Source organism: Sarcophilus harrisii, chromosome 3 (assembly GCF_902635505.1).
Source record: "Sarcophilus harrisii chromosome 3, mSarHar1.11, whole genome shotgun sequence".
Taxonomy (NCBI): Eukaryota; Metazoa; Chordata; class Mammalia; order Dasyuromorphia; family Dasyuridae; genus Sarcophilus; species Sarcophilus harrisii.
Genome location: NC_045428.1, coordinates 360,183,125 through 360,207,689, shown reverse-complemented (window position 1 = coordinate 360,207,689; position 24,565 = coordinate 360,183,125).

Below are 24,565 nucleotides of genomic sequence, written 5' to 3'. Positions count from 1 at the left end.
GTTAAGTATTAAACACAGAAAGACAAATTATTTGCTCACATTAATGAATTCCATCATCCAATAACCTTTTGGTGTTGCAAGGAAGTAGGATTTACAGTAATTTAGAGAAGTGCTAAATGAAGACTTTCAGGACTGTCATTAGGGCATTCCTTTCCAGTAAACCTAGAAGGTCTAATGGACTTGCTTATCCCCCTGCATTTGTCATGTTGTGTTCAATTCTGGGCATCATATTTTAGAAAGTATGATAAGTTGAAAAGTTATCCAGAAAGGGGCAACCAGAATGGGGAAGGACGTCCATGTCATGCCACATGAGGATTGACAGAAAGAATTGGAAATAATTAACTTGGAGAAAAAAAAAAGTCTAGGAGACACATGAAAGCTTTCTTTAGAATATTTGAAGGGCTAGCATATGTGGAAAGATAGATTAAACTTTTTCTTGTCCCCAAAGGCAGAGCTAGGAGGAATGGAAAGAAGTTATAAAGAAGTAAATTTAGATTTTATGTAAGGAAAGTCTTCCAAGCATTAGAGATGTCCAAAAGTGGAATGGACTGCCTTAGAGAAGACAGGTACCTCTTTCCTAGAGAGCTGCAAGAAAGAACTGGATACATATGATTCAGATATTCTGGAATAAACAATATTTATATAGTACTTTAAGGTTTGCTAAGCACTCTACAAATGTCATCTTATTTACCTCATGACAACCCTGGGAGGTAAGTGTCATTATTATCCCCATTTTCAGGATCATACAGCCAGTAAATGTCTGAGACAAGATGCATTGGATTTTCCTGAGTCTTCCTGATCTACTGCACCTCTCAGTTGTAAAGGGTATTCCCATTCAGGGAAGGATTAAAGTAGATCATCTCAAGGGCTCTTGCATCTCAGAGATACTATGATTCATCTGAATAACCACTCGAAAGGCTAGGAGAATGGTACAATAAGGGCTTGGAAAAGTCTCTGGTGAGGGATCTGGTAGATAGCCAACATGGCATTTGACCACATGAAGGGGAGGTGTTATGTGATTAACTAGCCATGTCAGGCTTCTTAGGGGCTGGCAATAAGAGCACAGAATGGTTTGTGTACTTGATGTGGAATGACATTTGACATGATATTTGACCTCATAGGTATCCTTGAGACTTGGGGAGATGAAAACTATCATTAGACTGTGGCTCTGGATGGATATACTTTATTTCAGAGAAACTGGATAGATAAAAAGGGTCTGGAATGGCAATTGTATATTAAGAAGCTATGAGAAAACCAGGAAGCAGAGGGAGGATGGAATATGATGGAGACTATTTGGATAAAGATCAATGGAGGGACCACCTGGATAGGAGAGAGAAAAAAAGTGAGGATTTTGGAAAACAGATCACAAACCTGGAAAAGGAACATGGTACAGTGGTGACAAGGAGCTTCAATTTTCCAGGCATCTGAGGGATGTTCTTTTTCTACCAAAAGCAGAACAGCAAATAACTTGTTTGTTGTGATAATTTCAAACCTTAAAAGATAGAGGTGCCCAAAAAAAGGAAATTCTATTCTGGATTTGATCTCACTAATGAGGAAGGTTGATGATGAAAATGGAAATGGGAAATTCAGAGAAAAATGACCCCTCCATCCTGGAGTTTGTGACAGAAAAGAGGAAATCTGGGGAAAGTTTTATACTCTAGATTTTTGGATAGTAGATCTAAAAGGGTTCATAGGAAAGATAAGTAGGATTCTATGAAATAAAAGACTTCAAGGGAACTCAAACTGTAAAGTATGAGAAAAACTCAAGAAAAAATGCTGAAGACACAAAGAGAAATAACTGCAAAGAGAAAGAAAATAGGGTCTGTCTAAAGAGACCAGTGTGGATGCATAGGGAACTCACCAATTAAAACTTAAGTTTTAAAAATAAATGTACAAAAGATGGATGCAAGGCCAAGGAACAGTTCTATAAAAGTAGTATAAGGCAGATGTGTCGTCATGTGACTCATGGACCACATGCAGCCTATAACTCTCCCATGTGTGGGACAAACCATACTAAAATATAATTCCTACATAATTTAAATGTGATGGTTGTTAATGAGGAAAAACTATACAAACATGTGGTTTTTCTAACTTAATACGTGACTCACAGGGGTCCTTATGCACGTTTAAGTGGTCCCTGTCTCTGTTTGACTTTCACACTACTGGTATAATGAATGCTAGATTCAGGATCAGCTGAGATTGCAAGGGAAGCTATATGCAATTATCATTGGCTTTGCCACTGGATTTAAGAATCCTGGTACATTTCCATCTAGCTTGAAACTAAAACCTTCTATATATGTTGTTCCTCACCTTTTCTCCCATAAGAATGTGAACTTGAAACTGAAATCTTATTTCCTACACTGGAATATGAACTGTTGAAAGCAGAGATTGAAAGTGTTTAATATATGTTTTTTCCAGTTTGTTCACTTAGTAACAGAATAAAAGAAGGAAGGAATTCTATGAGGCAGGAGTAAGGAGGAAATGCATTCCAGAAATGTTGGAAAGCTAATGCAAAAGCATAGGAGCGGGACTAGAACATCTTGTGTATGTAACAGAAAGTCTACTCTGGATTTCAGAGTGTGGGAAGGGTGCAAGGTCCAGTAAATCCAGAAAGATAGGTTGCACTCAGGTTATGAAGAGCTTCAAAAGATGAACAAAAGAGTTAATATTTTGTTCTAGTGGCAATAGGAAGCCACTGGAGTTGATGTGGAAGGAAGTGACAGTGCTATCTTCTCTAAGGAAAATTATTTTGGCAGCAGCGTATAAGGCATATTAGAATGGTGAGAGACTTGAGTCAAGAAGACCCATCAGGAGTGTAATCTAGGTGAGAGGTGATAAGGGTCTGAGATAAGATGGTAGCTATGTGAGTGGAGCGAGAGATCATATATGAGAGATATTTGGTGACTCATTGGATGGTGTGGGATGAGGGAAAGAGCAGTGAAGGATAATGCTGAGGTTAAGAACTTAGGAGAATGGGGTGGTGATTGTTGTTGAATTATTTTTAGTCGCATCCAACTCTTCATGAAGTTAAAATTAATTATCTGAAATAAAAAGGAAACTGAGAAGAAAGTTATCAAACTATGATTTAATTTGCAAAGCTAGCATTTGTGTTCCAAATCAGGTCACCTGACTCCTCAGAGATCACAGACTAGGAGAGATTTACAGAGCTGACTTTTATAACAAAAAAGAGGAATTAAAAAGAAATACAGAAACTTGCCTTGATCATAATTCAACTGGAAAACACAGGTCACTTGACTAGTTTTTCCTAGACTTTCTCAATTCTACCCAGAAGCTCTTTCCTTAAGGTGGTAATTTTTATACCCAAAAAGTGTATTGGAAAAGAAAAATTTGTGATCAATGATTTGCAGTCACTTCTTGTCCTCATCTTCCTTAGAAGATTCCATTACTCAACTTAAACTCTAGCTCAAAAAAAGGGGGGAGCTTATCCCCTAAGACTGGAAACCTCTGGCTGGCTTAACCTCTGGTTGATCTTTTCCTAGCTTCCAGAAAGGGGAACTAAGCCTCTGGTAAACCTCTATTCCTGTTGGGAAAGGAACCTGAGCCTTTTAAAAAGATCTCATAATATTATGGTTATTTTATTCTTCTATATTATCTGCTACTCAGTGATAAAGTCTTATTAATCTAACTATTCACTGAGTCTATAGGTAACTTAGATTTAAGAGACTATCTATCTGTATTAGTCTGACTTAGCTTAAGACTAGTTCTTCCTAAAGAAGCTAATTTAAACCTATGATCAAACTAAAATAAATCAAAGTAATCAATATTAATTGATCTACTTTTCAGTGACCTCATTTGCAGTTTTCTTGACAAAGCCACTGGAATGATTTGCCATTTCTGTTTCCCAGCCCATTTTACTGATAAGGAAACAGGTGAAGAAAGTTAAGTGATTTGTCCAGGGTCACACAGCTAGTAAGTATCTGTGACTGGATTTGAATTCTGGACCTCTTAATTTTAGGGCTGATGCTCTATACATTACCCCAACTAACCTTCCCCAAGATGGCTATGTGACAGAAATAGTGAAATTTAGAAGATGGGGAAGATTTTTTGGGGAAAGACAACAAATTTAGTCTTGGAATTATTGAGTTTGATATATTTCTAGGATCAAGTTTGAAATAATCAACTAAGAATCAGTGATGAGGTACTAAAATTTCTAGAAGAGATAAGAGTCAAAACTATGGGAGCTGCTAAGGTATTTATCTCAGAGAGATTTTAGTCTATTTAATTAGATTCAGAATTGGTTGGATGGCTGGACTCAAAGAATAGTTGTTTCTATAGTGATCAAAATGAGAGAGAAAAAAGGAGGGGAGGGGAAGAGAAAGGAGAGAAAGGAAAGTAGAAGAAGTGAAAGGAATGGAGACGAGAAAAGAGGAGGAGAGAGGAGGGAAGGGTAAGCTAGAAAGGGAAGCCGAAGAAGAGAATCAGAAGAGAATAGTTTCAGGAATACCCAGAGAGGAAGAACATCCTGGAGGGGAGGATAGTCAATAACATTAAATGCAGGAAATAGAGCAAAAAGGATGAAGAATGAGAAAAGACCATCAGACTTGACCTCAAATGATCAAAGAATGAGACAATTCCTTTTCTTTGGATGGATGGGATAACAATAACTGACAAGTGAGAGAAGATAAAGGTGCCTCACAATTTTTTTCTCTGAAAAAGAGGATGGTCTTTACATTGGAAATGACAGGACAAAGATGACCAACAGAGAGTTGATAACTAAGATAAGTAAGAAAATAGTAAGAGAGCACCTAACTGCCCTTATGATTTCAAAACACTTGGCTCAGATAACTACAGTCTCAGGTCCTGAAAGAATTGGCAGATGAGATTGTTAGTCAATATCCATAATTATTGAAAGATTATGGAAAATAGCAAAGGGTTTCACAAGAGCAAATGAAGATTTCTCATTTTGTTTTCAAAAAAGAGAAAGAGAATAGGTTCTACAAATAATAGGTCAATGTGCCTGACTAATTCTTGTGAAAATTCTTAAATATATCACTAAAGAGATGGTTGGTGAACAGCTAGAAAGAGAAGCAGTGATAATAAAGAATCAGCATTGCTTTGTCAAGAGAATTCATGTCAGACTAACTTCATTTATTTTTCTGACAGAATTATTAACTAGTAAATAAGGACAATGCTCTAAATATAGTGAATCTAAATTTTTGCAAAGCTTTGGGTAAAATATCTCATGCCATTCTTGTGGAAAAGATGAAATTATTTGAATTAGATGATATATACTTTTTTAAAAAAATATTTTGATGACTGTAGAAAGAAAGAAACAATTACTTTTTGAGTCTAGCCATCCAACCAATTCTGAATCAACACAATTAAACTAATAGTAATAATAATAGCAGCTATCAATTATGTCATCTACTATGTGCCAGGCACTGTGCTAAATGCTTCACAAAATTTATCTCACTTGATTCTCACAGCAATCCCATGAAGTTACAGTACTATTCCCATTTTATAGTATATATCATCTAATTCAAATATACATATACATATAAATGTAAAATATATGAAATAAAATATATACTCCTCTATGTTATTCCTTTAGAGAGAAAAATTGGGGGCAGCTAGGTGGCACAGTGGATAGAGCACCAGCCCTGAATTCAGGAGGACCTGAGTTTAAATCTGGTCTCAGACACTTAAAGCTTCCTAGCTATGTGATCCTGGGCAAGTCATTTGACCCCAATTGCCTCAGCAAAAAAAAAATAAAATAAAATAGAGGGAAAAATTGCATCTATGGGACCAGATAAGATGACTGGAAGTGAAAATTTAGAGAGAGAGAAGAGAGCCCAAATTAGTTTCTTGAGAGACACCTATGTTTAGAAGGAGGGAGGATGATTGTACGTGCTCAGTCAGATAGGCATAAAGAACAGCCAGAGAGATATGAAAACACCTAGAGAGAATGTTGTCCAAGAAGCTGAGACAAGAGTTAGTAAACAGGATGTGAGGGATTAGCCTACATTTCTGAAAACTGAAGAAAGATCAAGGAGGATGATCCTTGAACTAAGAAAGACTCCTGATTTAGCAACAAACATATTACTGGTGAAATTTTAGACAAGTGTTTCGGTAGAGCAGTAGGTGTGGAAGCCAGATTGCCTAAAGTTGAGGAATAAGTGAGGGTGAGATAGATGCAGAATTCAGACATAGCTGAACCCTTTAGAAAGAGAGAACTAGAAATCAGCTGTGAAAAGTGGGGAAAGGCTGGCACCTGTGTCAGGGAAGAAGTCAGCTTTTATGTGACACTGAGGGATGAAAATTGAAAAACTTCCAGATTGAACTGAAGACATGACATGGGATTTGTTTTCCTTACATTGGAGGGAACAGTGTGCCATCTCCTCCCCATCCCATCCCATAGGAAAGGCTAGAAGGAATAGAAAGCTCAAGGAAAAGGATTTTGTTTGTTTTTAAGGATGGGGAAACTTGAGCATGATTATAAGTAAAGGGAAGGAGTCATCAGATAGGAATGTATCAAAGATGAGAATAATAGAGGGAATGATATGGGTCAAAAGCCAAGGGAAGCTGCCAGGAAGGGATAGGTTCAAGGGGATAAAGCTGAAATAAAGAAAAAAAATGAATAAATAAAAACGTAGAGTAGTTTTGAATGGTGGAGAATGAGACCTGTGGGAGGTCATGATTGCAAGAATAGCAATTATATTATTTGCCTGTGAAAATATTAAGGAAGCTAGGTTAGCTGAGTTATGGGGCTCAGACAATAGCTCTGAGGACTTCGTTACTACTTTCCTATTCTGGGGTTGCCTGTAAGCAACAGAAATAAAAAAGAGAAAGTCAGAATCTCTTGCTGGTGTTTTCTAGGCTGACCTGCTATGTTAAGTGACATAGTAAACACAGTCAGGGAGACTTGAGTTGGAATCCTACCTCACTCAGTCACTTGCCAGCATTGAGGTGCAAGAGAAGTTGCAACCTCTCTCAGCTCCTGTTTCACCCTTTAAGATGGAGATAACAATAGCACTTATTTCATGAGTTGTGAGGATCAAATGAGGTAATATATAGGAAATGCTTTGCAAGTTTTAAAACAGTATATAAACAGTATTAGTATTATTACTATGTTTGCAGAAATGGTTATTTAAAAGGAAGGTGGGTAAAAGGCATCTGAAACACTGCCATCTGGGCATCTAATATGTGTTCTTAGTTGGCACTTGCTTTAGTCCTTTAAATTTCTGTGTGTTGTATCTACATGGAAGTTATGTGAGCCAAGCGTCTGAGCTACAGAAAACACAGTTGTGTCTTCTTGTTTTACAGGTAAGGAAATTGAGAACCAGAGAGAGGAAAAATATCTCCCAGTGTTCTTTCTGTGACATTACACTGTTTCTATTCTTAGAATCGAAAGAAATGCTTGACCTTGAGAAAAAGTTCTTTGAGACCAGCTATCTGATTCTAGTTTATCTTTTACTCTTGCTAGCCATCTTTATTTGTAAGATTCAGCTATGAAAAGTATAGAAAGACTGGACGCCCGTGTCAGGGCAGAAGTGGGTTAGTGTCAGCGTGCATGGGACATTAAGGACCAGACGGAATGAGTCTCATGAGAAGGCATTTGTCTCCCTTACATTGAAGGGATGGCCAGCAGAAAGGAACCACATAGTCACCACAGTGCATACAAGTCACAATGCAGCAGCTTGGGTTGCAGGAGCACGGGTATCTGCCCCATGACTTAGTCGTGGTGCTGCTTGATAAAACTCATCAACCTGTTGATGAAAGCATCATGAGAGGTCACCAGTCCATCTGATTTCAGCTCAGGCTCAATTTTCTTAGCCCATGGCTTTCTCAATGCTGCTCTGTGCTCATCATAACTGTTGTCATCCCAGAAATTAAGATCTTGTGCTTATACATGGCAATTAAGGCAACAAGTATGGTGTGAGCTTTGTGGAGATCTTGGAATTAATGGAATGATTTCCCTCACAGTTCCTATAATTGCTGTATTATAGGCATAGTCTACGGCATAGTCACTCTTGCCTGTAGCATGGAGCTCCTTAAATGCCTTCTTCTTCATCTTGACCAAAAGGATTTTGTAATGATGGCCAGGCTGGATTGGATGCTGTGTCCTGACAGGAATGCAAAAGTCATAAGGGATATTTTGTGTATTCTGGTGAATTAGCACAGAGATACGTGGTTCTCCTCCTACAATGGCCTGTGTTACAATGAACCTGGGCAACACACATACACTTACCATAGGATTCCATGACACTGTTAAAAGTAGGCAACAGAAGTTTCATATACTGATTGTAGGGCAGCAGCGCCTGTGCTTACCTTCCCAAACAATTAATGTACCTGCTGCCTATCATCCCAAAAACACAGAGATGTTCTTCTCCTATGGGGTAGAGTGGAAGTATTTGTCCACTCATTGAATTCCCCAAAAATAGCTACTTAAAAATTGTCAAAAGCAACTTGTGAAGTGATAGAGAAGCCAAAAGCTGACCATAACGAATAACACATACCAATGCAAACCCAGAATTCAATCATTTTGAGTGGTGATTTCAAAACCTTTAAGTTTTGGTACACTGGTTAACAAGTCTGTAAGGTATTTTGCTCTAGTTGAAGGATCTTTGCCTACCTGAAGGAACCATTTCTTGGCTATCTCTGTTTTGGTGATGATTTCCTGTGTGACAAATGTCTTTGAGGCAATGATGGAGGAAAAACCTGTAGGTGGAGAGCAGCAAGAGTTATGGAGTTTAAAATTGTCCAACCTTCAATAAAAGAAACTAAGCAGAACTTTGAGCCAATGGGGTCCATGGGCCCCTCTAATAAAGTGGACTTCAGATCTTCCTTACAATCTGAAATGCTCCTGGACCCCATGACTTTGTTTTTATAGGATTTAATACCCAAATATATTTAAAAGGTATGGTAAAATACCGCATCTTATTGTTTGATAGACCTTACTCTTGAGGGGCAAAAATGGATATCAATGTGGGGGGGTATCTCGGATTGGGAGAAGAATGGGGCATCTCTACTAAGTGATCACCTGATCATGTGAGAAAAGAGAGAGTAGTCTGAAGGTACAAAAATAAATTGGAAGACTATGAAAAATCAAGACATCCTACCCATGCTGGGCTTGGACATGGAATATGAACAAAACAGGATGAAGCTATCTGTATTACTATTCTTGTGATCATTTAAGTGAGCTTCACGACAGTAAACAAGTAGTGAATATCACATTAAAGTTTGAGGGCTACTATAAGAACTCTTCTTATCTAATTATCCCTTTATAATTTTTATAAATAGAATAGGGGTCTAATGAATCATATCTCACAGGATCTTGGCACTGTGGGTGCCATCAGTATCAGAGACAAATATGACAGGAGAGCCTGCTTCCCTGGGAATAAGGTTTCAAGGTTTATATTAGCAGGCCCACATTGGAACCTCCAATACCAATGCTGATCACATTGTTAGTATTCTCCCTCATGAATCCAATCCCCTTCACTCTACCACAGACATGCTTGCCAAATGCCTTCATTTTCTTTAATGTTTCTTTCACCTCAAATTTCATGTCCTTGCCCTGTCCCAGCATGGATTTGTTGGCGAGATTTTGCGGTTCCATGTAACACACAACACACTAATCCCCTATAATCTAATAAGTTTTTCTTAGGAAGTCCTTGAAGAGCAGGACTGTGTTTTTGTAGAAACTTTTTTATTTCCCCTTGTGCCTACTGCACACACACACACACACACACACACACACACACACCCTTCTATTTAAAATGAGAGGGTTAGATTAGATGTTCTCTAAGGTTTCTTCCAACTCTACCATTTTGTGATTCTAAACAATGGCAGCAACCATAGACACGCTGGGATGGAGAGCCAGAAATTTCAAGCAAAACTGGGGATGCAGGGAGAGTGAAGCAGCAACTTCAGAGCTGTAAAGTAAATAGGCTATTTCCTGGATATCCAGGCTGTTGTGTATCAATGATCTCATCCCTGTCTAGATAAGAACAGCCAATTCAATCTGCAGCACTGCCAGGATGATTAGAGCTGGAGATCCATGAGAAAATCTTCCCATATCAATCTGGATGGGAACCGGCCTAGGCTTTCAATAAATCTGAGGCAGAAATCAAGGCAGACTACTCTGCCCAAACTTGTCAGGATGCGATAACCCCAGGGTGGAAGGGGAGAGGTACCGGAGAACCGAAGCTCAGATTGTGAGGATGAGTAACAGGGTATTGTAGAATAAATGAAATTTGCCTGCTTGGCTATATGAATGTGTATATACATTCAATATATATGTAAATATATTGAATTTTGCCAGATATTTAAATGGTCTGTGATCTCATCACTGATGGTATTGTCTCCATCATGGACATCTAGGTGGCTCAGTGGATAGTGTTGAGACTAGAGTCAGCAAGATTTATCTTAATGAGTTTAAATCTGGCCTCAGAAACTTACTAGCTATGTGATTCTGGGCAAGTCACTTAACCCTGTTTGCCTCAGTTTCCTCATTTGTCAAATGAACTGGAGAAGGAAATGGCAAACTACCCCAATGTCTAATACCTTGGGAATTGGTCCCTCAAAGCCCTACAATTAGATTGCCTCCAGCATGGACCTTCTCCTATTCTTCTCCATTAGAATTTACAGATTAGTTTATAGCCTAAACAAATATTACCCTTGGCTACCCCATCTTTCTGCTTGGCTAGTAAGTCAAATGTTTGCTAAGACAATTTCAAAATCCTTTTGGTTTCCTAGTTATAATGAATGATTTATATTGATTCAACTTCTGTATGACATGATTATAATTGGTGTGAATGCCTTTTCTTCCATCCACATCTCATTTTCCACCATCAATAACTTGTTTAAATAGGCAGGCTAGAGGGATTTTAATTGCAGACCATATCTTTTTCATTTTTATTCTTCTTCTAGCAATGTATTAATTTTAATTTTTGCTCTAACAAATCTGTGGACTGACTGTATACAGGCGGCTGATTTAGGAGTGACTCCTATATCAGTCATGAGTCATTTCCTGTCAGTTAAAATATAATCAATTTCATTTTGGGGATGTTATTCAGTGTTACTATATCTAGCACCTTCCAGTTTTTTTTCTTAAAGAAAATATTCATGATGGATAGGAATGAAGCTTTTGTAGAATCTACAAGACTTTCTCATTCCTTATTGCTGATTTATATTTGCCAACATACCATATTTTTCTCCATCTTTACCTATTCTTAAAAATCATTGCATTGAAGTCATTAAGTATCAGAGCATAGAATAATTTGATTTGGAGGATCTTATCAACTTTGTCCTAGAATTTCTCTATTTCATCTCCCACAACATGATGTTTTGCAAATTTCACTTGTTTTTCATAATGGTGTTTTTATAAATTCTTAGCCCAAGCTTGACAATATGAGATGACCGAATGTTTTATGAAATGATATTTCTTGTTGCCTTTGGGCTCACAATAAAACCAATTCTGCCAACTTCTTTTATTTGTTTTCCCAGGATAGCTAGCTAGCAGCAAAAGCATTTATTGGTTGCTTATCATGTGCTGAGCACTGTGATAAACTTGGGGATGCAAATACAAGGATTGAAGACAGCTCCCTGCCTGCAAAGAGCTTCTATTCTAATGGGGAAAGATAACACATAAAAGGGTATTGGAAGGAGAAGGAAGGAAGTACCCACAGCAGGGCATGGTGAGGAGACAGCCAGAAATATAAGACCATGGCCCTGGCTAGATAGGGCAACAGTTTATCTATCAAAGCTGGGAGACCCAAGGAAGGAGAATCTGTGAACTACTCTTTCACTTTGCTGCAACATCTGTTTTCTAGGTGTGTTGATAGGCCACAATAGTGAAAGTGAAGGGAGAAGCAGAAGGAGAAGAACAAAGAAACAAGCATTTATTAAGCAGATAATATGTGCTAGGATAAACTGTTAAATATTTTACAAGTATTACTTCATTTTTCAAATGGGAATAGCAACAATAATAACAGATGTTTACATGAAAATACAAGGTTTACAAATAACTTTACATATATTATTTCATTTAGGTTTCAAAACCAAGTCTTCTTAAGCCCAAGCTCAATGCTTGATCCTCTTGTTCTGCTGCTTCTACATACAAAATCTCATTTGAGTCTGTGAAACAGGAAACATAAATAATCTTATCCCTATTTCACATAGGAAGAAACTGAGGCTTGCAGTGCAATTTCCCCAAAGTCACATAGCTAGGAAATGTCAGTCAGCATTTGAAGCCAGGTCTCCTTGACTTCAAGTCCAGTAACAGCAATTCCTTTTTCCTAATCATTCCCTTCTTTCTTCCAAGTCCTTTTTGCATAACCTTAATAATAGCCTTTTCAGATTGGGAATGGTTTTACCAAAATATAGTTGAGCAGAGTGTTTCAGCCCTTTGTCCAAGTATATCTGGGAATCAGTGAAATGATGGATTATGATTTCTTTCAATAATAGGTGACATTGTCCTGACATGCAAATGAATTTACATGCAGTCTTAAGAGACTTCAGACATTAAACCTTAAGAAAACCAGGCAAATGATTTAAAGCTATTGAATAAATCCAGTGTCCTGTTTCTGGCAGGTTTTTCTCAGGGATAGTAGAGGTAGGGTGAAATGGAAGGGCTCTGGTTTCTCATAAAGTGTTATTTTGGCTACCAAGATAGGGAATCTGGTAAGTGTGTGTATGGGAAGGAGTGGTGAAACACTACCGATGACTTTAGGACATGTACATATAAATACTGGTGGTAAAATAACCCCTCCACTCTATAGGGATTGTGTTCAGAACACTCTTTCAATTGGACTCCTATAGAAGGATACCATGAAGCATAAAGGGCAAATTTTAAGCCTCATAAATATTGAGATTTTCTGTCTGAATCTGCGACAGTCAAGAAGGCTTGAGTGTCCTAGCCATTCTTCCATTACCTTCTCTTTCTCTTTGTCTTTTCTTATTGCGTTTCTCTGAGTGTACCCCAGAACTTGCCTGCCAAACTTCCACAGTGCTTGACATACTTAGGCACTTAATAAATGCTTGTTGCTTGATTGGATTCCATTCTTTTCTTTCCAATTCCCCATCTCAGCCTGACCCTTCTTCTGGTTCTCCTTTTGCCCATGTTGTTCAGTTGGGCTAATTCTGTCTAGCCAGAACACCAGTGATTGTTGTTATTACTGTTGGTTTTTTATTCTCAAGGATGACTATGACATCAGGGAGGTGATACCATGACATGCAAGTGAATTGGATTGAAGTGAGGGGGGGCTGGGCAAGGTCACCTGCCTCACTTTCCCCTCCTGAGTCACCTGGATCCAGTGGCCAGACATAGATCAGGACGACTGGAGATGGTCCTCGGCTAAGAGGGAGGAAGGTAGTCAATTCTCCTTCTGGAGTTTCTTGAGATGTTCATGGGATAGCTGCTGAACCCTGACAAGACCATTAATCCCTTCTGCTGGTGATAAACAACCAGGGCCTATCCTTCCCTCTTCTCACAAATTCAATAAGCAGGCACGTATAAAAATTATAAGGTTCATTTAAAAAGCAGTAAAGAAGGGATTTCAATTTCCTTTAAAATCACAAGACAATCATTCTTCCACATTGGCTTCTGTGTGAAGGGTGAACATTTCTGCTTCCCATCTTGGTCCAGGAAAGGAGGTCCCTAGAGGCCCCAATGGCTGGGGGACAAACAAGGGCTTTGTGTGTGTTAGAGATAGGTGGTGGGATGGATGGAGAGAACTAGGAATGACCAGAACAGAACTACTGAAGGGGAGGACTTGAGTGATGACGAGATGAGGTATTTGTGCATACAACCAGAGGGTTTGTGTTTGTGTTTGTCTATGTTTTTGTGGGTATAATTGCATGTGTATAAGAGTTCCCTGGCCTGAACCTCTTTGACTTTCTCAGTATATGTCTACAAATGTAACTTCCAGGATCCTTGGGTTTGAATTTATCTCACTTGACTTAACAGGCAACTTCTTAACTTATCTGAATATGAGAAAAAGTTTGGGATTGGACATACACATTGGGGAGCATTTTATCTCCTGGTTTCAGGAATTTTCTCTGATGGTTCCCCATGTCTTCATCTCTACTTAATGCCTTCCTGGCTTCCTTTAAGTCCAAACTAAAATCCCATCTTCTACAAAAAGCCTTTCCTAATTCTCTTTCTTTCTGTTAATTTTTTCCCATTTAACTTGTATGTAGCTTTTTTTGTTCATGTTTGTTTGTTGTCTTCCCCAGTAGATTGTGAGCTACTTAAAGACAGCTATTGTCTTTTGCTTCTTTTATAACTCCAAAGCTTAACATAATGCCTGACACACAGTAGGAGTTTAATTAATATTGATTGATTTGTTTTGGAAGGTGGAGGTAGATCAAATGAATATCTTTCCCCTAGAGACTAGCTGAAACAAGACTCCTGAATTTCTTCTTGTTGGGTATATGCACACACACATATATGCAACATGTATGTGTATACACACAGTACATTTACTGTACTGCAGAATAGGTACATGCATATACCTACATATAGATGCATGTATATACAGATATATACACATTTATGCATGCATGTTTGCATATATAAACCTTATAGTTTCTTCCCAAAGACTATCTCAAGAAAATTGTGCAAATATAAGCACCACAATTTTATAGATAAAAAATTTGGGTTGAAAGACATAAAGTAATTCCATAGCTGGCTAAGAGTCTGAGTTGGGATTTGAAAGGGAGGAGAAAAAGGCAGTGAGAAGAAAGCCAATGGGAGAAATGGGATGAATTCTACCTTTGACTATATTTATTTATTGCCCTTGAGTGTACTTCAATCAACAAGTATTTATGAATGTAACCCCAGTTGCCAGTCAAGTCTGGAGCAGTATGCACAAGATGCCTCTAACTGATGAAGAGAATGCAGATGTGATACTATTAGACTAGACTGTTTGAGAGGCAGAAGTTGGCACAAGAGCTTTGGAGAGGAGAGACATTTTTCCTTCTTTGAGAGAGTCCCCCTTTTGGGGGGAACCCCAGGGAAGAGAAGAAGAAAGACTCTTGCAGATATTTTGGGGAAACAGTTTCCTCTAAGTCCCTAATTCTAACCTACCCTGTAAAGGCTTCAGGGAGTTTCCCCTTGGGTGAGATTAAGACTTTTCTCTCTATTGAACAAGATTTTATCTTGGCCCCATTTAAAGAACTCATTTATTCCCCTGTTTTCTAGCATGTTCTAATCTATAGAATTCTTGTTTCAGTTTGCTATTTGCTTGGGTAAATAGGTTTACTCAATATTCACCTTTTGTAACTTGTTTGTGACCAATGTTTTGGTAGGAAGGGGCCAAGCCAGTGAGCATAAGCGAAAAACTCTCCTCGAGTGAGGGATGGTAATTATGGAACCTAACAGCCTTTTATTCTGATTCCTAAAAAAAAATCATGTCCCTAGACAAACAATTTTGGGTGAAAGGATAGCTATGATTTTAGTCTTCTAAATAATTCTTTAGTCTTCTTCATCATAAAGAGGAGAAAAGGCACTCAAGTGTTATGGACCTTTTCCTGTTTTCCTCAATGCAAGAATCAATCTCCCTTGGAGAGACGTGAGCAGATTTCCCAAGATTTCTATCCTTGCCTCCCCTTGAGCTATCTGACTATAGTCTAGACATCCCTTGTGGATATTCAAATCTTAAATGAACAGCACACACCTTATGTTAAGCTACAACTATGTATGTGCCTGGCACTAAGGAATAAGCATATAAGAGATAAAATATGAGGCTGCAAGTCCTGCCTTGAGCTGAGGCTCTGTGCTCGTGGGTTCTCCTTTGGGTTACCTATCTATTGGGTAACTTTGTCAGGAAAATAATTTGAAATGTAATCTCAGTCCCAAACTCAATACTCCATCCATTATTTCAGGTGGTATTTTAATTCTGAATGGGTGAAGCCTCAGTCAAATTGAGAAATGTTGAAGACCTTAACTTAAAAAGACCAAGATCTCCTAGTGCATCCAGGGCCATCTCCAGTTGTCCTGATTTATGTCTGGCCACTGGACCCAGATGGCTTTGGAGGGGAAAGTGAGACAGGTGACCTTGCACAGTCCTCCCTCACTTCAATCCAATTACTTACATGTCATGGCATTACCTCCCTAATGTCATGATCCTCTTTGAGAACGAAGAACAGCAACAAGAAGGACACACCAGAGACAGATTCAAAATGCAGTTTAATGGACTTAGTTTTGATAACAAAACATCCATATTTTATTTTTTAAAAAATATTATAGCTCTAATAACTGCCCACAAAAACAAGCATACAAAAAAAGTGACAAAATTTTATCCTCCCAACACCATCTCACCCCTTTTACAAGACAGAACCAAGAGAATTAAGAAAAACAAATGAGCAAATAAGATGCTTTTGTTCCATGTGGCCAGTTCAGATCTGTCAAGAATCAGGAGTGATTTTTATAATAGTAAAGGCCATTCTATTATAAAAGGAAGTTGTGCTCACGTAACACTTTTACATATATTCATAGAGCCATAGAATTTCAAAGCCGGAAGATCCTTTAAACCAATCCTTCAATTTTACAGATGAGAAAACCAATATCTAGAGAGCAAGAGTGACTGAGTGAGGTCATACAGCTAATAATTAGCAGGCTCAGGTGACCCAGGTCCAATTTTCTCCTCTTTTCAATAGATTCTGTTTCCTTTCCAGGATCCAGAATAGTTAGGGTGCAATCCTGCTTAGAGACAAGGAGATGGAGTAAATGACAGCTAATTAGGTGACCTTAATGACATCATGAGGGCAGAGGCTATGGCTTTTACTTCTTTTCTATTCCTCACAACACCTAGAATAGCACAAGGCACAGAATGTGGGTTCAAAAGGTATCTATTGATTAAGAAACCTTCTCTCTCTGTGCCTTAATGAAATGATAATCTGTGTGAAAAGGTGCGGGCCGAGAATTCACACACACACACACACATACACATCTCCACAGCTTCAGCATCCCTCCTCTCTGTTGGCTCATGTACACTGCCCTCATCTATTACATGGCAGAATGATGGTTTGGGCTTTTAGCTCTGGGGGATTATGAATAAAGGGGAAACAAGGGGCTTTGCTCTCTGGTGAGCCAGGCGGGGGTCGGCAGCTCCTCCATAATCATGATGACTACCCTCAGCAAGAAGCCAGTCCAATGCTACTCTGGGCTCCATGGTGTGTGGTACAATTGCTACAAGGAAGGAGTGAACATCTTATAAATCCATCTCGTGGGAATGAAAGAACAGCATAGCAATATGACTGAAGGAGGAAATCAAGGTACCATGCAGCCCATACAGCCAGGGTGGAAGGAAGTAGAACTAAGACTTAAAAAAAAAAAACCTCACGGAGCATAAGGCATCTCGAGAGATATAATAAATTATTACTCTGGTTTTGTTTGTGTTCTAAGGCAGCTAGGTGGTCCAGTGGATAGAGCTTCATCTTCTTGAATTGAAATCTGGTCTCTGACACTAGCTGTGTGATCCTGGGCAAGACACTTAATCCTGTTTGCCTCAGTTTCCTCATCTGTAAAATGAGCTGGAGAAGGAAATGGCAAAGCACTTCAGTATCTGGCCCTCACCCCCGTTTCAGACAGAGTTATAGAGTCAGATATAAGTGATAGGACTGAACAACAAAGTTAACAAAGAGTTTTTTCTCACTGCAACTGTAGCTGCTTAACCTCTCCAATGACAGCAGGCAGAACAAGTATTGTTATTCCCATTTTATGGATGAAGTTGCTCAGAGAAGTTTAAATGAGATTTCTAAGATCACACAGTTAATAAGTGTCAGGGACAAGCTCAAATACAGGTGTTTGGAAGGCAAGATCAAGGGCTCTTTCCACAGTACAACATTGTCTCATGAAACTGTCTTTTTTGCAAGCAAGGAGATAAAGGTCAGACTAACTAGCAGCAGAAATGAACCACAATACAGAACATAAGGACTAAATGGTGGCTAGAAAAGCTGTAAACTCTAAGGTCCAAATTTCATCTCTGGCATGCTATGTGACTTCAGACAAGGGACCTGACCTCTTTGGGTATTAGATGTCCCATTTAAGTCTCATAGCAAATATTCCTATGGCAGAAATGGCTAATAAACAGCCTTCTGTTTATATCAAGTGTTGCAGAAATGCTTAATGCAGTGCAGCAAATAGAATCAGTTCCCAATTTTCCATGTCAATGGAAAGAAACCACGATGCAAATTATTACAAAGCCTCTTACCTCAGCTAATTCCACTGTTTCTTGACTGTACTTCCAATTTCCAGTTTTTTCTTTTCAATCCATCCTTCACAAAGCCACCAAAATAATTCCCCCCTAGTCACTCTCCCATACCAGAACATACTTTTGCCTCCTATTATTACTCCCTGCTCCCTTAAGATTGAAATAAAGACTCTTCCATTCACTGGGTAAGGTTCTTTCCCATTTGACCCCAGCCTCCTTCTACTTCACATTAACCTCCTCCAAATACTCTGTGTTCTAACCAAACTGGCTTATTTGTTGTTCCTTGGACTTTGTCTTCCATTTGTGCTTTTGTATCTTCCTGTGCCTGGAATATATTCCCTATGTACCTTTGCCTTTTTGTGCCACTGGCTTTCTTCAAGTGCCAGCTCCTGTGCCAGCCCAGGACAAGACTCTCCCTACCTACTTGTGGTCTCTTCTTCCTCAAATAGTTGTATATATATTTACCATTTACATGAACCTCTCTTATAGAATATAAATTCTTTGAGGGCAGGCACCATATTATAGTCTGGTTATTTTCTCTATGTCCTCTATACCTATCATGATGCCAGAGCTTTACACACAGTAGGTACTTAATAAATGTTTGTTGATTTGATTGAATTTGTGTTTCTGTATGTGTATGATATCGGTATGTAAATATGCATTTCTGGCTTCAGAGTGAATGAAATATATTCTATGCATGTACCAAATAATAGAGTCTCAAGAGTTAGAGGTACAGAAATCCCTTTCCAACATCCTTGACCAATTAAGTTTTGTTTAAACATCTCCAATAGCTCATTAAACAGCCCATCCCATTTTAGAATTGCTTTAAATAGGATCTTACATTGGGACAAAATTTGTATTCCTCTAATTTCCATCTATTTAGGTATAGTTCTGCCCTCTGGAACGTTTTGTTAAGAACAATAATTAGTTGTTTTTCAGTTATGTTTGACTTTTTGTGACTTTTTTTTTTGGCAAGGATACTCTAATGGTTTGCCATTTCCTTCTCCAGCTCATTTTACAGATAAGGAAACTGAGGCAAACAGGATTAAGTGACTTACCCAGAGTCATACAATTAATTAGGTTGGATTTGAATTCAGATTTTCCTGATCCCAGACCTAGTGCTCTATCTATTGTGCCACCTCGCTGACTTCTGTGACAAATTTATCTGTTCTTCCCTTCCACAGTACAGCTCTTCAAATATTTGAAGTCTTTTTTTGACTGATCATCCATAATGTCAATTCATTTCACCTTTGTGGGTCTCAGTTTCCTTTTCTGTAAAATGAAGGGAACAGATTAAAATTCCTTCCAGCTTTAATACTCTATAAGCCTATGAAATTTATCAATAACCTTGTCAACCCCAAAAGAAACTCCCACATCCCCCTTTTTGGTATCCCCGTGGTATGATTGAGAAAGGGACAACAATGTATGGCATATTGTCCCCTCAACCAAATTTCTCAGTGCATGGGTGTGATGACCGTATATTTTAAAATCAGCCTGAGTCAGGAATTCAGGTTAAGGGAAAATCTTCAATCTTTATTCTCAGTGGAGGTGAAGAAGGATTGGAGGTAAAGAGGGATTGGAGGTAAAGGGAGACTAGCAATGTCAGCAGCTGCGTCAAGAAGCCAGCCAGACCAGAAGCCACGAGATCAGAAGCTACCAGAGCAGAACCCAGCCAGCAGTCTCTCTCTGCCTCTCTTCCTGCCCCTCTGCCTCCACCCACCAAAATCGTCATTTCCTATACAACACATCAGGACTTGCACAGAGAATGGGAGGGGGCCATTCTTTCTCCAAACATATATATTAATAGAGTATGGTCCAATTACTATTTAGCCTCACATGCTTGGGACCTCAGTGCATCAACTCAAGCCTCAGCCCATTACACATGGGGAGTCATTAAGAATGGTAGCAAACTCTACCATAACAAAGTACTATCTTCTCCATTACCACACTCTTTCTGTTATCTCCCTAAATAGAAAAACTATGGTGCAACTGCCCTACTAAGGTATAAGAGAAACCTGATTTTGGTACCTCAGTTTCCCTTCCCGTTTTCGCAATCTTAAGCGTCCTTGTCCAACCCTTCCCTGGCAGGGCTACTGTGAGTCAACATCTCTGAGTTCTCCCAAGTCCTCCAGTGTAAGACGTCTCGATGAGTCGTGAGAATTATTATTAATTAGTGAAAATCTGTGTAATCATATAATTGGAGTGCATAATTGGTGCTCTGGTGCTCCAGGCAGAAGTTCTAGAGATATTTAGATGAAAGGCAGAAAGGAGGAGGTTGTTGCAAGCAAAATATATGGCTTAGCCTAGCAGCACCAGTCATTTCAACCACTGTGAAAACATGAAAAATAAGGAGGGATTATCTATGGCTCCTGGTGCCCTGAAAAACTTGGATTGAATAAAGGTCATATGTTAAGGAGCTAAGTAAGCACAAAAAGGCCATGGATGAATGGGTCCTTTCAAATTAGTTGCAGATATAAATAAAGTTGCTTTCCTAGGGTGGTTGTTTTATGCCCATATTTGAAACTGCAATGTATTTTTTTTCTTACAGGCATGTCAGCTTGCTAATAGAAATGCTGAAATGCTCTTTACAGAGACAGAGGAAGCTCATGATGGACCATCCCAGGTGTCATGCAGTTCTTGCTGCTGCCCAGACTCTTGCTTATTGAAACCCAGGGTCTTGAAATTGGAGCTGAATGATGCCCCAGAGTTCTTGATGCCAGAGTCTAGGTTTTTAAATATACCCTGGAGGTCCAATCAAACTCAAGATGCCTTTTTTTTCCTAGCTTCATTTCTTGGCTCATTTGAAAGGAAGGAGACAGATAAGGCCTCCCAAATGATTGTTTCAATCCAATTTTCTTTCATTGGGTGGGGAAAGGGTGAATAAGTGATAGAGACATAACTAGAAATTGTGCCTGGACCAAGAACCACAAATAGTAACATGGGCAAATATTAAAATCGCCTTATGTTAAGGTAGGGGTGACAAAGACTCCAGGACATTGGTCCCAATACATGGGATTAGGGGAAGGGTTTATTTTGTCTAGTAACTTCTTATGTTAACTAATTATTCTTGCTAGTTAGGCATTAAGCTCTGTTGATATTTAAGATTCTAGGGAAAGGAACTTCTGCTGCCATTTAAACTTTCTTTGAAGATTTGTTAGAATGATCACTAATGAATCCTAGCATGGGGAATTCAGTCTACCACTTGGACTACAAAAAGTGACCATTTCTTGATGACAGATCATATAAAAACATTTATCCTTTTTTATTACTCATGTTATGCAAAAGCACCAGCAAGTCAAAAAAAAATCATGGTCCAGTATAATGGAAACTCCTTGAAGACAGGGCCTTTTTTTTTTTTTTTTTTTCATTTGTCCTTATTTACCTATTATAGTACCTGCCACATGGAAGCTGCTTGAAAAAAGGTTTGTTGATCATCAAAGTGATCTTTTCCTGCTAGTAGCTGCCAAATACGGCAGATTCAGTTTAAAAGCATGGTAAAATTGTGGATTCTGGTCTTCCTGCAATCAACATTTCTTATAAATTCCTTGTGATCAGTAAAGGTGCTTTGTAGTTAAGGTATAGACCTACATCTGTTGGATGTTACCATTTATATTTCCTACTATTACTTCAAACTCAAAATCTTGAAATCCAAATTATCTTTTCCTTATCTTTTACACCTCCAATCTTGTCCAAATCAGTTCCTGTTCTTGAATTCTCTATTTCTGTTAAAGACACTTCCATCTTTATTGGATCCCAGGCTAGAAGCTTCAGAGTAGGCTTCCCTTTGCTTTGTCTACTATAACTATTCATTTATTAAGCCCTCTTTCACTTCTCCACAATAACTCTCTCAACTATCTCTTCCTTTTTATTACTAGTGCTACAATACTATTTGAAGTTCTTATCACCCTATATCTGGATTCTTTCAATAGACTACTAACTTCTCTTCCTACCTCCTGATTCTTTCTTTATAATCCATTCCACATGCTGCTGCCAGATTAATTTTCTAGGAAAAAATTACTCAAAGCATTACAGAGTTAGGAGAGATTGTGGATACTATTTTCAGCATGCTTAAAAAGTGGTCATGCCAACTTCCTTTTGAAGATAGGTATATTACTGAGGAAGGAGTATATATCTACAGATTTCCTATAAAGTCAGCCTATTCTGGATAATTCTAGTTCTTAGGGTTTTCCATGATGCAACAGATTGATCCTGTCATTAGTCAAGACCATAGAATAAGTACCTCAGTATTATATCCCAGATTCTAGTTATTTTTGGTCATGCTGGGGTCTCCATAACTCCATTTGGGGTTTGTGTTTGTAGGTTTTTTAAGCAAAGATATTGGAGTGGTTTGCTATTTCTTTATTCAGCCTATTTTACAGCTGAAGACACTGAGACAGAGAGGGTTAGATGACTTGCCCAGGATCACATAGGTAGTAAGTGTCTGAAGCTGGATTTGAACTCGGGTCTTTCTGATTCCAGGCCTGGATGTTCTATCCATAGTGCCATGTAATTGGCTTTCTATATCTAGCAATAGTTAAGAATCATGTCACTCATGGATCTTCTCCTACCTACCTCCAGACCACTCCCATTCCTTCCAGTTCCATTGATATATTAGACATGCATATTTTCCATATCATGATTAAGCAATATTAAAAGCATAGTCAAAACAAGAAAATACTTTTAAACAAATATACAAATCACTCATGACCCAAGAAAGCTACTTTCTCTTCTCCCAGCCCCCTAGGACAGAAGGTTACTTCTATGTAGGAAGAAGAGGAAACTAGGCTGTCAATATGACCTCCCAAACCTATCAATTCCAAAACACAGGTCTGGGAGAGGGAAACACTTCTCACTCAATCTTATGAATTAATGGGCACCTTATTTTTCCCTCTGCGACTGTAGAACATTGTATACATGTTATATGATCCTCCTGATTATTATAATAGGGATGAGGAGAGCTGTAGAATCGAAGACTCCACCATCACTAAATCGACTTCAAGGTTTGATTTATGCACCTCTCCATCCCTGAAACCCCAGACTTGAAATGAGGTAGAGCTCAGATGCAGATACCCAAGAGGCACAGGGGGCCCAACATAGCTGCTGCCTGTCATAATGCTACTCTTAGAATTGAAGGATGATGGGCCCATTTCTCTGCTTCTGTCTTTTTTCTTTCAAAACTCTGAAATGCTTCCCTGCAATCTCATGTCACGGTCAAAGCCAAGCCACCTGATATCCTGCTGCTAGCCTGTGTCTGCTCTCAGTAGGGAAGATGAGGATACATCAGAATATCACAGCCCCGGCACTCCAGCTAACCCCCTCTACATTCATATTCATCCAAAGATCTGTTTCTCTGTGAAACTTTGATCCATAGTTTTTAGTTTGGGACTCTAGAGCCTCTTCTACTTTAAATCCTTAAAAAAGCAGCCGCATCCCTCCTGAATATTATCTTCTTCTACCTCAATATCTTACTTCTTTCATTATGCTACACCCATGTTCAAAATCCACCAAATGGCTCCTTCTTATAAACAAAACTAGTTCTAACTCTTTCATCTTGTATTTGATATCTGGATTCAGCTTTGTGGCACTCATTGAACAAATATTTGTTTATCTTTATATCTGCAGCTGGTAGATAGAGTGCAGGGCCTGGAGAGAGACTCATTTTCTGAGTTCAAATTCAGCCTCAGATACTTACTAGTTGTGTGACTCTGGGCAAGTCACTTACCCCTGTTTGCCTCAGTTTCCTCATCTATAAAATAAGCTGTAGAAGGAAATGTTTGTGGCAGCCCTTTATGTAGTGGTAAAAAACTGGAAACTGAGTGGATGCCCATCAATTGGAGAATGGTTGCATAAATTGTGGTATATGAATGTTATGGAATATTATTGTTCTGTAAGAAATGACCAGCAGGATGATTTCAGAAAGGCCTGGAGAGACTAACATGAATTGATGCTAAGTGAAATGAGCAGAACCAGGAGATCATTGTACATGGTAACCACAAGACAACACTGAGATGATTCAAACCAGTTCCAATTGTTCAGTAATGAAGAGAGCCATTTACACCCAAAGAGAGAACCGTGGGAACTGAGTGTAGAGCACAACACAGCATTCTCACTCTTTTTGTTGATATTTGCTTGCCTTTTGTTTTCTTTTTCAGTTTTTTTCCTTCTTGATCTGATTTTTCTTGTGCAGCAAGATAACTGTATAAATATATTGGATATATATTGGATTTAACATATACTTTAACATATTTAACATGTATTGGACTACCTGACATCTAGAGGAGGGGGTGGGGGGAAGGAGGGGAAAATTTGGAAAAGAAAGTTTTTCAGGGGTTAATGTTGAAAAATTACCCATGAATATGTTTTGTAAATAAAAAGCTTTAATAAGTTTT